This window comes from Ambystoma mexicanum, chromosome 13, assembly GCF_040938575.1.
Source record: "Ambystoma mexicanum isolate Mex_15411 chromosome 13, UKY_AmexF1_1, whole genome shotgun sequence".
NCBI lineage: Eukaryota > Metazoa > Chordata > Amphibia > Caudata > Ambystomatidae > Ambystoma > Ambystoma mexicanum.
In genome coordinates, this window is record NC_090938.1 from 358,737,195 (window position 1) to 358,749,716 (window position 12,522).

A 12,522-nucleotide genomic window follows, 5' to 3' on the forward strand; every position below is an offset into this window, starting at 1 on the left:
TGATTGTCAGTTAATGTTGTATGACAGCTCCTCTGCCTTTTAGACATGGAATACTCATTGCAAGTTATTTATGGGGTGTTTGCGCTTTAAATACAGCTACAGAGGGTTTTTGAAAATAGAACAGAAAATAAAAAATGTCAACTGTTATTATACTCCATTTTCTGCTGAGCACCACTTACGGAAGACATTTGTAAAGGTAGAAAAAGGGTTACTGGAGTAGGATCCAGGAGACAATATCAACTTACAAAGAATAATGTTGTCTATTTACTGCATTATCGCCTTTGAAGCAAACCTCTGAGAATAAATACCCTTTCACTAATCAGGCAGTCACTTTGATAAAATCAAGCAGAACAAGGATGCTGATAGGAACTCGCCTCATTTGCATATGGGCTAGGGCTTCTGGGAGCCATGAGAATTAGGAGTTGAAGGTTTTGCAGATCGAGATTGCTAAAGGGCTGGGCATTTGCACAGACCTCTCCATGCCTGATTGGTGCCGAAGGTTAGTTGCAAGTGGTCCCCTGCTCACCCTACCTTACACAGGGCCATGCCCAGTTAGGCCCCTCAGGGCTAGGCCCGGCAGGGCTAAGCCCGGCGTTCGTCAGGCGAAGTGCCTGGACCCCTGCTCATCATACCTCAGAATCTGGTCTAGCTATTGCAGACATGGGGAATGGTGCTTATATCCCATTGACAGCGCCCACAAGCTGCATACTAATAGCCAATGATGTGTGAATGCGGTCAGGGTAGCAGACATATAGAACAATTGGGTGGGTTCGCTTCCGAACTGGATGCACAGGAGCAGGAGAGAATGGCTGTTGGCGATGTATGCAACTTGCTCTGCGTGAACACATCTACCGACCCCTTCCCCTACACACACGGGCACATACACACACACACACACACATAGCCATTGGAGCTATGCAGAGCTAATCAGAAAGATTGGTAATCATTAGAACATGAAAGATATGTGTTCATTTTTTATTAAACTTGTGGACTCCCGCAGAAACGGAGGGACTCACATCTCTAATTGAGGCTTGCTTACCTCTATACAAATGTGTTTGCTGGCTGTCTTTCTTCAACTGGTATGTGCGGTTGTGTCTGTCTTTGTCTTTCAACACGCCTGGCACGTTTACATTATCAAAGAGATGATTGTATGGAGATGGGGAACACCCCTCCGTTGCATTGTGAACTTGAACAGTCTTTTCACCAAAGCAGCTACATGCGACATTGCAAGGTTTTTGTCAGTCTTTGCCTGAAAACATTAGGCCTTCCTCTCGAACTCTATTTCACTCCTTCTGTGGAAGACTTCAATTATGAGGATGCATCCCGTCATAAAAGGTTCTCTGTAGATGGTGCAACTCTGGCTTCTCTTCCCCGTGCTTTTTGAAAATAATCCGCCCGAGGCCCTGATGAGGTTTGAACTCATGACCCCTGGTTTACGAGACCAGTGCTCTGCCACTGAGCTACAAGGCCACCTGCTGCTTGATCACAGCCAACAACAGAAAGTGCAAAGAAACCATGGGTTTTACCTAGGTAGATCTCCAGGTATATGAATTTCTGGTTGTGTAAAAATGGCTGTATATCTCTGCATGTGTTCAGTACGTCATCATACATCTGATTTGCCAAAGCGTGTGTGCTTATGTTGGTGATACATTGTCGGTATGCGTTTGAGTATGTACTTTTACGGGTATGTATGTATTGAGTAGGATGCTGAACAGGTTCATGAGTTTAGATAGCAGGTCAGAATGATGGCAAAAGGAACATGTAAAAGGCAGACAACTAAAAGAAAAAAGAATTTGGGATGTAAGCTTGGGAGTTTACTAACTGCGCTGATTTTGGCTCCTATAATAGTAAAGAATGGAAACCTACGAGGAAAGTCTTTGACTAATTTCATTCTCCGCCTGCACCAATGAACTTATTTTTACATCTCTATTTCCATATCTGTACTCATTCCTGTCTTTCACAGGGAGGTTGAAAGACTTTGGTCTATGTTTAAATGCAGACTATAAAGAAAAAATACGACGAAGGTGGGATTCTAACCCACGCGTGCAGAGCACAATGGATTAGCAGTCCATCGCCTTAACCACTCGGCCACCTCGTCTGTTTGGGAACGGTGCTCGAGTCCCATGCTTAAAGAAGAGATAAAACAATGGTGGTGCAAAGTCAGTGAAAAATAGATCATGTTTGTCATAGTAGAAACAAGATCGTTGACTCGTTCTTCCTTACCCGGCCATTGATAGATAAACACATCAAGTTGAAGTTCAGAAAAATATAACAAGAGCTCCTGGAGGGTTCACAACACTAATCCAGAGGAAGGTGCTTGAGCTTCCGTATGGCACACCATTAGTAGTAAAACCAGCATAACGCAAGCTCCAGTTTCCCAGTGTTTGGCATCATTCAACGTTTCCAGCCAAGATCAAAGTTCAGATGCTGCTGCTTCCTGTGATGTCATTGAATTTAAATAGTGAGTGATGGCAATAACCCTTTTCCAATTAAATTTTGCCACATCAACGTCCCTGAAAATAGAGAAAGGCGTGCAACCCAGAACCGCTGTACTGTTCAATAGAGTAAGGGCTTCACCGTGATCATCTGCATCTGTCATCACAAGATTATCAAGGTCTTTTTCTTGAAGAAATTAGGTCCAGAAAGCCGACCTTCCCCACAGACTATTCAGACACCTTGCGCTTGTGGCTTTGTTATAGGCCCGAATCCATTGGTAAAAGGTTGCACAGGTACAATGTGCAATATCAGTTCCTATTCAACAATGTTCAAGAAAATTACCATTTGGAGGCCCTGATGAGGATCGAACTCACGACCCCTGGTTTACAAGACCAGTGCTCTGCCACTGAGCTACAGAGCCCCTCAGGTTACGACGCATAACAGCAACACAACGAGCACACAACATGATGTTTACTGGGTAGACATATTTGAAGGGTGTGTGAGAATGTATGTATATGATTGTGATTTGACCTGTTTTTTTCTGGCCGATTTTTTGAGGAGCAGCTAATTTGTGCGTATTCCGTGCAATTTTAGGGTGACTAATGAGGAGATGTGATGCGTGAAAGTTGAAAAAAACATGTACATGGCAGCAGAGAGACAATATGGATATTACCTTTGCTTTTTTAAATTTCTATCCGGATTCTGGCTCAAAGGGTAGTCAAGCACAGCAGATTGCATTCCTGCCAGTAACACGACAACCTTGTTTGTGTCCTTCTTAATCAACTAACATGCATATTTTCACTTTTGTCTGTATGTTCTTTGAAAGCCAATGGCAATGGTGCTTAGAGCAATGCAGATGTTTAAAAAAGATTTCAAAAGTTAAAATCGACAAAGGTGGGATTCGAAACCACACGTGTACAGTAGATTAGCAGTCCATCGCCTTAACCACTCGGCCACCTCGTCTACAGGGATTATGTTAGGCATTCAAGTCTTTACAGGTAATAACACAAACATCTTCAAAATAGAACCACAATGCGTTCCTTGTTGAGGTACATCCAGCCGTTTGCAGGAAAACTGCCTCACTTGCTGTTGAGAAAAATTCATCAAAGTCCTGGGGTGTTTATAGGCATCGCCAAGATGACATTGGGAGGTGTTTCAATTGACACGTGTTGAATATGAGGAAGAGCATCATGCTGGCTCCAGTGGCACTGCCTGCAGCATGACAAAAATGTAGAAGGGACATTTGACTGCACCATTGGCTGAACATCAGTGGCAAAGTGTATATCAGGCTAAAAGGTAAGCTCCAGTGGCACAATATGGGCACTACAAGGCACCCATAATTTGGTGTCAGCTAAAAAGACAATGCCAGAGCTTGTGGGTGCTTTTGTACACTTGTGTGTGTGTTTGTGGGTGTAGTTTCATGTCGAAAACCAAAACACAGCAGCTCCAGTGGCGCAATCGGTTAGCGCGCGGTACTTATACAGCAGTACATGCAGTGAGCAATGCCGAGGTTGTGAGTTCAAGCCTCACCTGGAGCAACTTTGGAACTTTTTACTAATTCACCTCAAAACTGAATTATTGAACCAATAAATGTTCTGGACATTTTTTGGTTCACCTCAAGGTTTCCTTGATTGTCAGTTAATGTTGTATGACAGCTCCTCTGCCTTTTAGACATGGAATACTCATTGCAAGTTATTTATGGGGTGTTTGCGCTTTAAATACAGCTACGGAGGGTTTTTGAAAATAGAACAGAAAATAAAAAATGTCAACTGTTATTATACTCCATTTTCTGCTGAGCACCACTTACGGAAGACATTTGTAAAGGTAGAAAAAGGGTTACTGGAGTAGGATCCAGGAGACAATATCAACTTACAAAGAATAATGTTGTCTATTTACTGCATTATCGCCTTTGAAGCAAACCTCTGAGAATAAATACCCTTTCACTAATCAGGCAGTCACTTTGATAAAATCAAGCAGAACAAGGATGCTGATAGGAACTCGCCTCATTTGCATATGGGCTAGGGCTTCTGGGAGCCATGAGAATTAGGAGTTGAAGGTTTTGCAGATCGAGATTGCTAAAGGGCTGGGCATTTGCACAGACCTCTCCATGCCTGATTGGTGCCGAAGGTTAGTTGCAAGTGGTCCCCTGCTCACCCTACCTTACACAGGGCCATGCCCAGTTAGGCCCCTCAGGGCTAGGCCCGGCAGGGCTAAGCCCGGCGTTTGTCAGGCGAAGTGCCTGGACCCCTGCTCATCATACCTCAGAATCTGGTCTAGCTATTGCAGACATGGGGAATGGTGCTTATATCCCATTGACAGCGCCCACAAGCTGCATACTAATAGCCAATGATGTGTGAATGCGGTCAGGGTAGCAGACATATAGAACAATTGGGTGGGTTCGCTTCCGAACTGGATGCACAGGAGCAGGAGAGAATGGCTGTTGGCGATGTATGCAACTTGCTCTGCGTGAACACATCTACCGACCCCTTCCCCTACACACACGGGCACATACACACACACACACACACATAGCCATTGGAGCTATGCAGAGCTAATCAGAAAGATTGGTAATCATTAGAACATGAAAGATATGTGTTCATTTTTTATTAAACTTGTGGACTCCCGCAGAAACGGAGGGACTCACATCTCTAATTGAGGCTTGCTTACCTCTATACAAATGTGTTTGCTGGCTGTCTTTCTTCAACTGGTATGTGCGGTTGTGTCTGTCTTTGTCTTTCAACACGCCTGGCACGTTTACATTATCAAAGAGATGATTGTATGGAGATGGGGAACACCCCTCCGTTGCATTGTGAACTTGAACAGTCTTTTCACCAAAGCAGCTACATGCGACATTGCAAGGTTTTTGTCAGTCTTTGCCTGAAAACATTAGGCCTTCCTCTCGAACTCTATTTCACTCCTTCTGTGGAAGACTTCAATTATGAGGATGCATCCCGTCATAAAAGGTTCTCTGTAGATGGTGCAACTCTGGCTTCTCTTCCCCGTGCTTTTTGAAAATAATCCGCCCGAGGCCCTGATGAGGTTTGAACTCATGACCCCTGGTTTACGAGACCAGTGCTCTGCCACTGAGCTACAAGGCCACCTGCTGCTTGCTCACAGCCAACAACAGAAAGTGCAAAGAAACCATGGTTTTTACCTAGGTAGATCTCCAGGTATATGAATTTCTGGTTGTGTAAAAATGGCTGTATATCTCTGCATGTGTTCAGTACGTCATCATACATCTGATTTGCGAAAGCGTGTGTGCTTATGTTGGTGATACATTGTCGGTATGCGTTTGAGTATGTACTTTTACGGGTATGTATGTATTGAGTAGGATGCTGAACAGGTTCATGAGTTTAGATAGCAGGTCAGAATGATGGCAAAAGGAACATGTAAAAGGCAGACAACTAAAAGAAAAAAGAATTTGGGATGTAAGCTTGGGAGTTTACTAACTGCGCTGATTTTGGCTCCTATAATAGTAAAGAATGGAAACCTACGAGGAAAGTCTTTGACTAATTTCATTCTCCGCCTGCACCAATGAACTTATTTTTACATCTCTATTTCCATATCTGTACTCATTCCTGTCTTTCACAGGGAGGTTGAAAGACTTTGGTCTATGTTTAAATGCAGACTATAAAGAAAAAATACGACGAAGGTGGGATTCGAACCCACGCGTGCAGAGCACAATGGATTAGCAGTCCATCGCCTTAACCACTCGGCCACCTCGTCTGTTTGGGAACGGTGCTCGAATCCCATGCTTAAAGAAGAGATAAAACAATGGTGGTGCAAAGTCAGTGAAAAATAGATCATGTTTGTCATAATAGAAACAAGATCGTTGACTCGTTCTTCCTTACCCGGCCATTGATAGATAAACACATCAAGTTGAAGTTCAGAAAAATATAACAAGAGCTCCTGGAGGGTTCACAACACTAATCCAGAGGAAGGTGCTTGAGCTTCCGTATGGCACACCATTAGTAGTAAAACCAGCATAACGCAAGCTCCAGTTTCCCAGTGTTTGGCATCATTCAACGTTTCCAGCCAAGATCAAAGTTCAGATGCTGCTGCTTCCTGTGATGTCATTGAATTTAAATAGTGAGTGATGGCAATAACCCTTTTCCAATTAAATTTTGCCACATCAACGTCCCTGAAAATAGAGAAAGGCGTGCAACCCAGAACCGCTGTACTGTTCAATAGAGTAAGGGCTTCACCGTGATCATCTGCATCTGTCATCACAAGATTATCAAGGTCTTTTTCTTGAAGAAATTAGGTCCAGAAAGCCGACCTTCCCCACAGACTATTCAGACACCTTGCGCTTGTGGCTTTGTTATAGGCCCGAATCCATTGGTAAAAGGTTGCACAGGTACAATGTGCAATATCAGTTCCTATTCAACAATGTTCAAGAAAATTACCATTTGGAGGCCCTGATGAGGATCGAACTCACGACCCCTGGTTTACAAGACCAGTGCTCTGCCACTGAACTACAGAGCCCCTCAGGTTACGACGCATAACAGCAACACAACGAGCACACAACATGATGTTTACTGGGTAGACATATTTGAAGGGTGTGTGAGAATGTATGTATATGATTGTGATTTGACCTGTTTTTTTCTGGCCGATTTTTTGAGGAGCAGCTAATTTGTGCGTATTCCGTGCAATTTTAGGGTGACTAATGAGGAGATGTGATGCGTGAAAGTTGAAAAAAACATGTACATGGCAGCAGAGAGACAATATGGATATTACCTTTGCTTTTTTAAATTTCTATCCGGATTCTGGCTCAAAGGGTAGTCAAGCACAGCAGATTGCATTCCTGCCAGTAACACGACAACCTTGTTTGTGTCCTTCTTAATCAACTAACATGCATATTTTCACTTTTGTCTGTATGTTCTTTGAAAGCCAATGGCAATGGTGCTTAGAGCAATGCAGATGTTTAAAAAAGATTTCAAAAGTTAAAATCGACAAAGGTGGGATTCGAAACCACACGTGTACAGTAGATTAGCAGTCCATCGCCTTAACCACTCGGCCACCTCGTCTACAGGGATTATGTTAGGCATTCAAGTCTTTACAGGTAATAACACAAACATCTTCAAAATAGAACCACAATGCGTTCCTTGTTGAGGTACATCCAGCCGTTTGCAGGAAAACTGCCTCACTTGCTGTTGAGAAAAATTCATCAAAGTCCTGGGGTGTTTATAGGCATCGCCAAGATGACATTGGGAGGTGTTTCAATTGACACGTGTTGAATATGAGGAAGAGCATCATGCTGGCTCCAGTGGCACTGCCTGCAGCATGACAAAAATGTAGAAGGGACATTTGACTGCACCATTGGCTGAACATCAGTGGCAAAGTGTATATCAGGCTAAAAGGTAAGCTCCAGTGGCACAATATGGGCACTACAAGGCACCCATAATTTGGTGTCAGCTAAAAAGACAATGCCAGAGCTTGTGGGTGCTTTTGTACACTTGTGTGTGTGTTTGTGGGTGTAGTTTCATGTCGAAAACCAAAACACAGCAGCTCCAGTGGCGCAATCGGTTAGCGCGCGGTACTTATACAGCAGTACATGCAGTGAGCAATGCCGAGGTTGTGAGTTCAAGCCTCACCTGGAGCAACTTTGGAACTTTTTACTAATTCACCTCAAAACTGAATTATTGAACCAATAAATGTTCTGGACATTTTTTGGTTCACCTCAAGGTTTCCTTGATTGTCAGTTAATGTTGTATGACAGCTCCTCTGCCTTTTAGACATGGAATACTCATTGCAAGTTATTTATGGGGTGTTTGCGCTTTAAATACAGCTACGGAGGGTTTTTGAAAATAGAACAGAAAATAAAAAATGTCAACTGTTATTATACTCCATTTTCTGCTGAGCACCACTTACGGAAGACATTTGTAAAGGTAGAAAAAGGGTTACTGGAGTAGGATCCAGGAGACAATATCAACTTACAAAGAATAATGTTGTCTATTTACTGCATTATCGCCTTTGAAGCAAACCTCTGAGAATAAATACCCTTTCACTAATCAGGCAGTCACTTTGATAAAATCAAGCAGAACAAGGATGCTGATAGGAACTCGCCTCATTTGCATATGGGCTAGGGCTTCTGGGAGCCATGAGAATTAGGAGTTGAAGGTTTTGCAGATCGAGATTGCTAAAGGGCTGGGCATTTGCACAGACCTCTCCATGCCTGATTGGTGCCGAAGGTTAGTTGCAAGTGGTCCCCTGCTCACCCTACCTTACACAGGGCCATGCCCAGTTAGGCCCCTCAGGGCTAGGCCCGGCAGGGCTAAGCCCGGCGTTTGTCAGGCGAAGTGCCTGGACCCCTGCTCATCATACCTCAGAATCTGGTCTAGCTATTGCAGACATGGGGAATGGTGCTTATATCCCATTGACAGCGCCCACAAGCTGCATACTAATAGCCAATGATGTGTGAATGCGGTCAGGGTAGCAGACATATAGAACAATTGGGTGGGTTCGCTTCCGAACTGGATGCACAGGAGCAGGAGAGAATGGCTGTTGGCGATGTATGCAACTTGCTCTGCGTGAACACATCTACCGACCCCTTCCCCTACACACACGGGCACATACACACACACACACACACATAGCCATTGGAGCTATGCAGAGCTAATCAGAAAGATTGGTAATCATTAGAACATGAAAGATATGTGTTCATTTTTTATTAAACTTGTGGACTCCCGCAGAAACGGAGGGACTCACATCTCTAATTGAGGCTTGCTTACCTCTATACAAATGTGTTTGCTGGCTGTCTTTCTTCAACTGGTATGTGCGGTTGTGTCTGTCTTTGTCTTTCAACACGCCTGGCACGTTTACATTATCAAAGAGATGATTGTATGGAGATGGGGAACACCCCTCCGTTGCATTGTGAACTTGAACAGTCTTTTCACCAAAGCAGCTACATGCGACATTGCAAGGTTTTTGTCAGTCTTTGCCTGAAAACATTAGGCCTTCCTCTCGAACTCTATTTCACTCCTTCTGTGGAAGACTTCAATTATGAGGATGCATCCCGTCATAAAAGGTTCTCTGTAGATGGTGCAACTCTGGCTTCTCTTCCCCGTGCTTTTTGAAAATAATCCGCCCGAGGCCCTGATGAGGTTTGAACTCATGACCCCTGGTTTACGAGACCAGTGCTCTGCCACTGAGCTACAAGGCCACCTGCTGCTTGCTCACAGCCAACAACAGAAAGTGCAAAGAAACCATGGTTTTTACCTAGGTAGATCTCCAGGTATATGAATTTCTGGTTGTGTAAAAATGGCTGTATATCTCTGCATGTGTTCAGTACGTCATCATACATCTGATTTGCCAAAGCGTGTGTGCTTATGTTGGTGATACATTGTCGGTATGCGTTTGAGTATGTACTTTTACGGGTATGTATGTATTGAGTAGGATGCTGAACAGGTTCATGAGTTTAGATAGCAGGTCAGAATGATGGCAAAAGGAACATGTAAAAGGCAGACAACTAAAAGAAAAAAGAATTTGGGATGTAAGCTTGGGAGTTTACTAACTGCGCTGATTTTGGCTCCTATAATAGTAAAGAATGGAAACCTACGAGGAAAGTCTTTGACTAATTTCATTCTCCGCCTGCACCAATGAACTTATTTTTACATCTCTATTTCCATATCTGTACTCATTCCTGTCTTTCACAGGGAGGTTGAAAGACTTTGGTCTATGTTTAAATGCAGACTATAAAGAAAAAATACGACGAAGGTGGGATTCGAACCCACGCGTGCAGAGCACAATGGATTAGCAGTCCATCGCCTTAACCACTCGGCCACCTCGTCTGTTTGGGAACGGTGCTCGAATCCCATGCTTAAAGAAGAGATAAAACAATGGTGGTGCAAAGTCAGTGAAAAATAGATCATGTTTGTCATAATAGAAACAAGATCGTTGACTCGTTCTTCCTTACCCGGCCATTGATAGATAAACACATCAAGTTGAAGTTCAGAAAAATATAACAAGAGCTCCTGGAGGGTTCACAACACTAATCCAGAGGAAGGTGCTTGAGCTTCCGTATGGCACACCATTAGTAGTAAAACCAGCATAACGCAAGCTCCAGTTTCCCAGTGTTTGGCATCATTCAACGTTTCCAGCCAAGATCAAAGTTCAGATGCTGCTGCTTCCTGTGATGTCATTGAATTTAAATAGTGAGTGATGGCAATAACCCTTTTCCAATTAAATTTTGCCACATCAACGTCCCTGAAAATAGAGAAAGGCGTGCAACCCAGAACCGCTGTACTGTTCAATAGAGTAAGGGCTTCACCGTGATCATCTGCATCTGTCATCACAAGATTATCAAGGTCTTTTTCTTGAAGAAATTAGGTCCAGAAAGCCGACCTTCCCCACAGACTATTCAGACACCTTGCGCTTGTGGCTTTGTTATAGGCCCGAATCCATTGGTAAAAGGTTGCACAGGTACAATGTGCAATATCAGTTCCTATTCAACAATGTTCAAGAAAATTACCATTTGGAGGCCCTGATGAGGATCGAACTCACGACCCCTGGTTTACAAGACCAGTGCTCTGCCACTGAGCTACAGAGCCCCTCAGGTTACGACGCATAACAGCAACACAACGAGCACACAACATGATGTTTACTGGGTAGACATATTTGAAGGGTGTGTGAGAATGTATGTATATGATTGTGATTTGACCTGTTTTTTTCTGGCCGATTTTTTGAGGAGCAGCTAATTTGTGCGTATTCCGTGCAATTTTAGGGTGACTAATGAGGAGATGTGATGCGTGAAAGTTGAAAAAAACATGTACATGGCAGCAGAGAGACAATATGGATATTACCTTTGCTTTTTTAAATTTCTATCCGGATTCTGGCTCAAAGGGTAGTCAAGCACAGCAGATTGCATTCCTGCCAGTAACACGACAACCTTGTTTGTGTCCTTCTTAATCAACTAACATGCATATTTTCACTTTTGTCTGTATGTTCTTTGAAAGCCAATGGCAATGGTGCTTAGAGCAATGCAGATGTTTAAAAAAGATTTCAAAAGTTAAAATCGACAAAGGTGGGATTCGAAACCACACGTGTACAGTAGATTAGCAGTCCATCGCCTTAACCACTCGGCCACCTCGTCTACAGGGATTATGTTAGGCATTCAAGTCTTTACAGGTAATAACACAAACATCTTCAAAATAGAACCACAATGCGTTCCTTGTTGAGGTACATCCAGCCGTTTGCAGGAAAACTGCCTCACTTGCTGTTGAGAAAAATTCATCAAAGTCCTGGGGTGTTTATAGGCATCGCCAAGATGACATTGGGAGGTGTTTCAATTGACACGTGTTGAATATGAGGAAGAGCATCATGCTGGCTCCAGTGGCACTGCCTGCAGCATGACAAAAATGTAGAAGGGACATTTGACTGCACCATTGGCTGAACATCAGTGGCAAAGTGTATATCAGGCTAAAAGGTAAGCTCCAGTGGCACAATATGGGCACTACAAGGCACCCATAATTTGGTGTCAGCTAAAAAGACAATGCCAGAGCTTGTGGGTGCTTTTGTACACTTGTGTGTGTGTTTGTGGGTGTAGTTTCATGTCGAAAACCAAAACACAGCAGCTCCAGTGGCGCAATCGGTTAGCGCGCGGTACTTATACAGCAGTACATGCAGTGAGCAATGCCGAGGTTGTGAGTTCAAGCCTCACCTGGAGCAACTTTGGAACTTTTTACTAATTCACCTCAAAACTGAATTATTGAACCAATAAATGTTCTGGACATTTTTTGGTTCACCTCAAGGTTTCCTTGATTGTCAGTTAATGTTGTATGACAGCTCCTCTGCCTTTTAGACATGGAATACTCATTGCAAGTTATTTATGGGGTGTTTGCGCTTTAAATACAGCTACGGAGGGTTTTTGAAAATAGAACAGAAAATAAAAAATGTCAACTGTTATTATACTCCATTTTCTGCTGAGCACCACTTACGGAAGACATTTGTAAAGGTAGAAAAAGGGTTACTGGAGTAGGATCCAGGAGACAATATCAACTTACAAAGAATAATGTTGTCTATTTACTGCATTATCGCCTTTGAAGCAAACCTCTGAGAATAAATACCCTTTCACTAATCAGGCAGTCA

At 43.3% G+C, this 12,522-nt stretch overlaps 12 non-coding genes across 12 annotated transcripts; 3 read left to right on the forward strand and 9 right to left on the reverse strand.

Annotated features, from left to right (window-relative positions):
• Positions 1-1,398: 1,398 nt before the first annotated feature.
• TRNAT-CGU (transfer RNA threonine (anticodon CGU)) lies at positions 1,399-1,470 on the reverse strand. Its single transcript has one exon. It is a non-coding gene; the product is annotated as a tRNA-Thr (tRNA).
• Positions 1,471-2,016: 546 nt separating this feature from the next.
• On the reverse strand, positions 2,017-2,098 carry TRNAS-GCU (transfer RNA serine (anticodon GCU)). Its single transcript has one exon. It is a non-coding gene; the product is annotated as a tRNA-Ser (tRNA).
• A 687-nt stretch (positions 2,099-2,785) lies between these two features.
• Positions 2,786-2,857, reverse strand: TRNAT-UGU (transfer RNA threonine (anticodon UGU)). The gene has a single exon. It is a non-coding gene; the product is annotated as a tRNA-Thr (tRNA).
• Positions 2,858-3,879: 1,022 nt separating this feature from the next.
• TRNAI-UAU (transfer RNA isoleucine (anticodon UAU)) lies at positions 3,880-3,974 on the forward strand. The gene is made up of 2 exons: positions 3,880-3,917; positions 3,939-3,974. It is a non-coding gene; the product is annotated as a tRNA-Ile (tRNA).
• Positions 3,975-5,462: 1,488 nt separating this feature from the next.
• On the reverse strand, positions 5,463-5,534 carry TRNAT-CGU (transfer RNA threonine (anticodon CGU)). The gene has a single exon. It is a non-coding gene; the product is annotated as a tRNA-Thr (tRNA).
• A 546-nt stretch (positions 5,535-6,080) lies between these two features.
• TRNAS-GCU (transfer RNA serine (anticodon GCU)) lies at positions 6,081-6,162 on the reverse strand. The gene has a single exon. It is a non-coding gene; the product is annotated as a tRNA-Ser (tRNA).
• Positions 6,163-6,849: 687 nt separating this feature from the next.
• On the reverse strand, positions 6,850-6,921 carry TRNAT-UGU (transfer RNA threonine (anticodon UGU)). The gene has a single exon. It is a non-coding gene; the product is annotated as a tRNA-Thr (tRNA).
• Positions 6,922-7,943: 1,022 nt separating this feature from the next.
• On the forward strand, positions 7,944-8,038 carry TRNAI-UAU (transfer RNA isoleucine (anticodon UAU)). The gene is made up of 2 exons: positions 7,944-7,981; positions 8,003-8,038. It is a non-coding gene; the product is annotated as a tRNA-Ile (tRNA).
• A 1,488-nt stretch (positions 8,039-9,526) lies between these two features.
• TRNAT-CGU (transfer RNA threonine (anticodon CGU)) lies at positions 9,527-9,598 on the reverse strand. Its single transcript has one exon. It is a non-coding gene; the product is annotated as a tRNA-Thr (tRNA).
• A 546-nt stretch (positions 9,599-10,144) lies between these two features.
• On the reverse strand, positions 10,145-10,226 carry TRNAS-GCU (transfer RNA serine (anticodon GCU)). The gene has a single exon. It is a non-coding gene; the product is annotated as a tRNA-Ser (tRNA).
• A 687-nt stretch (positions 10,227-10,913) lies between these two features.
• On the reverse strand, positions 10,914-10,985 carry TRNAT-UGU (transfer RNA threonine (anticodon UGU)). The gene has a single exon. It is a non-coding gene; the product is annotated as a tRNA-Thr (tRNA).
• Positions 10,986-12,007: 1,022 nt separating this feature from the next.
• Positions 12,008-12,102, forward strand: TRNAI-UAU (transfer RNA isoleucine (anticodon UAU)). The gene is made up of 2 exons: positions 12,008-12,045; positions 12,067-12,102. It is a non-coding gene; the product is annotated as a tRNA-Ile (tRNA).
• The last annotated feature ends 420 nt before the right edge of the window (positions 12,103-12,522 follow it).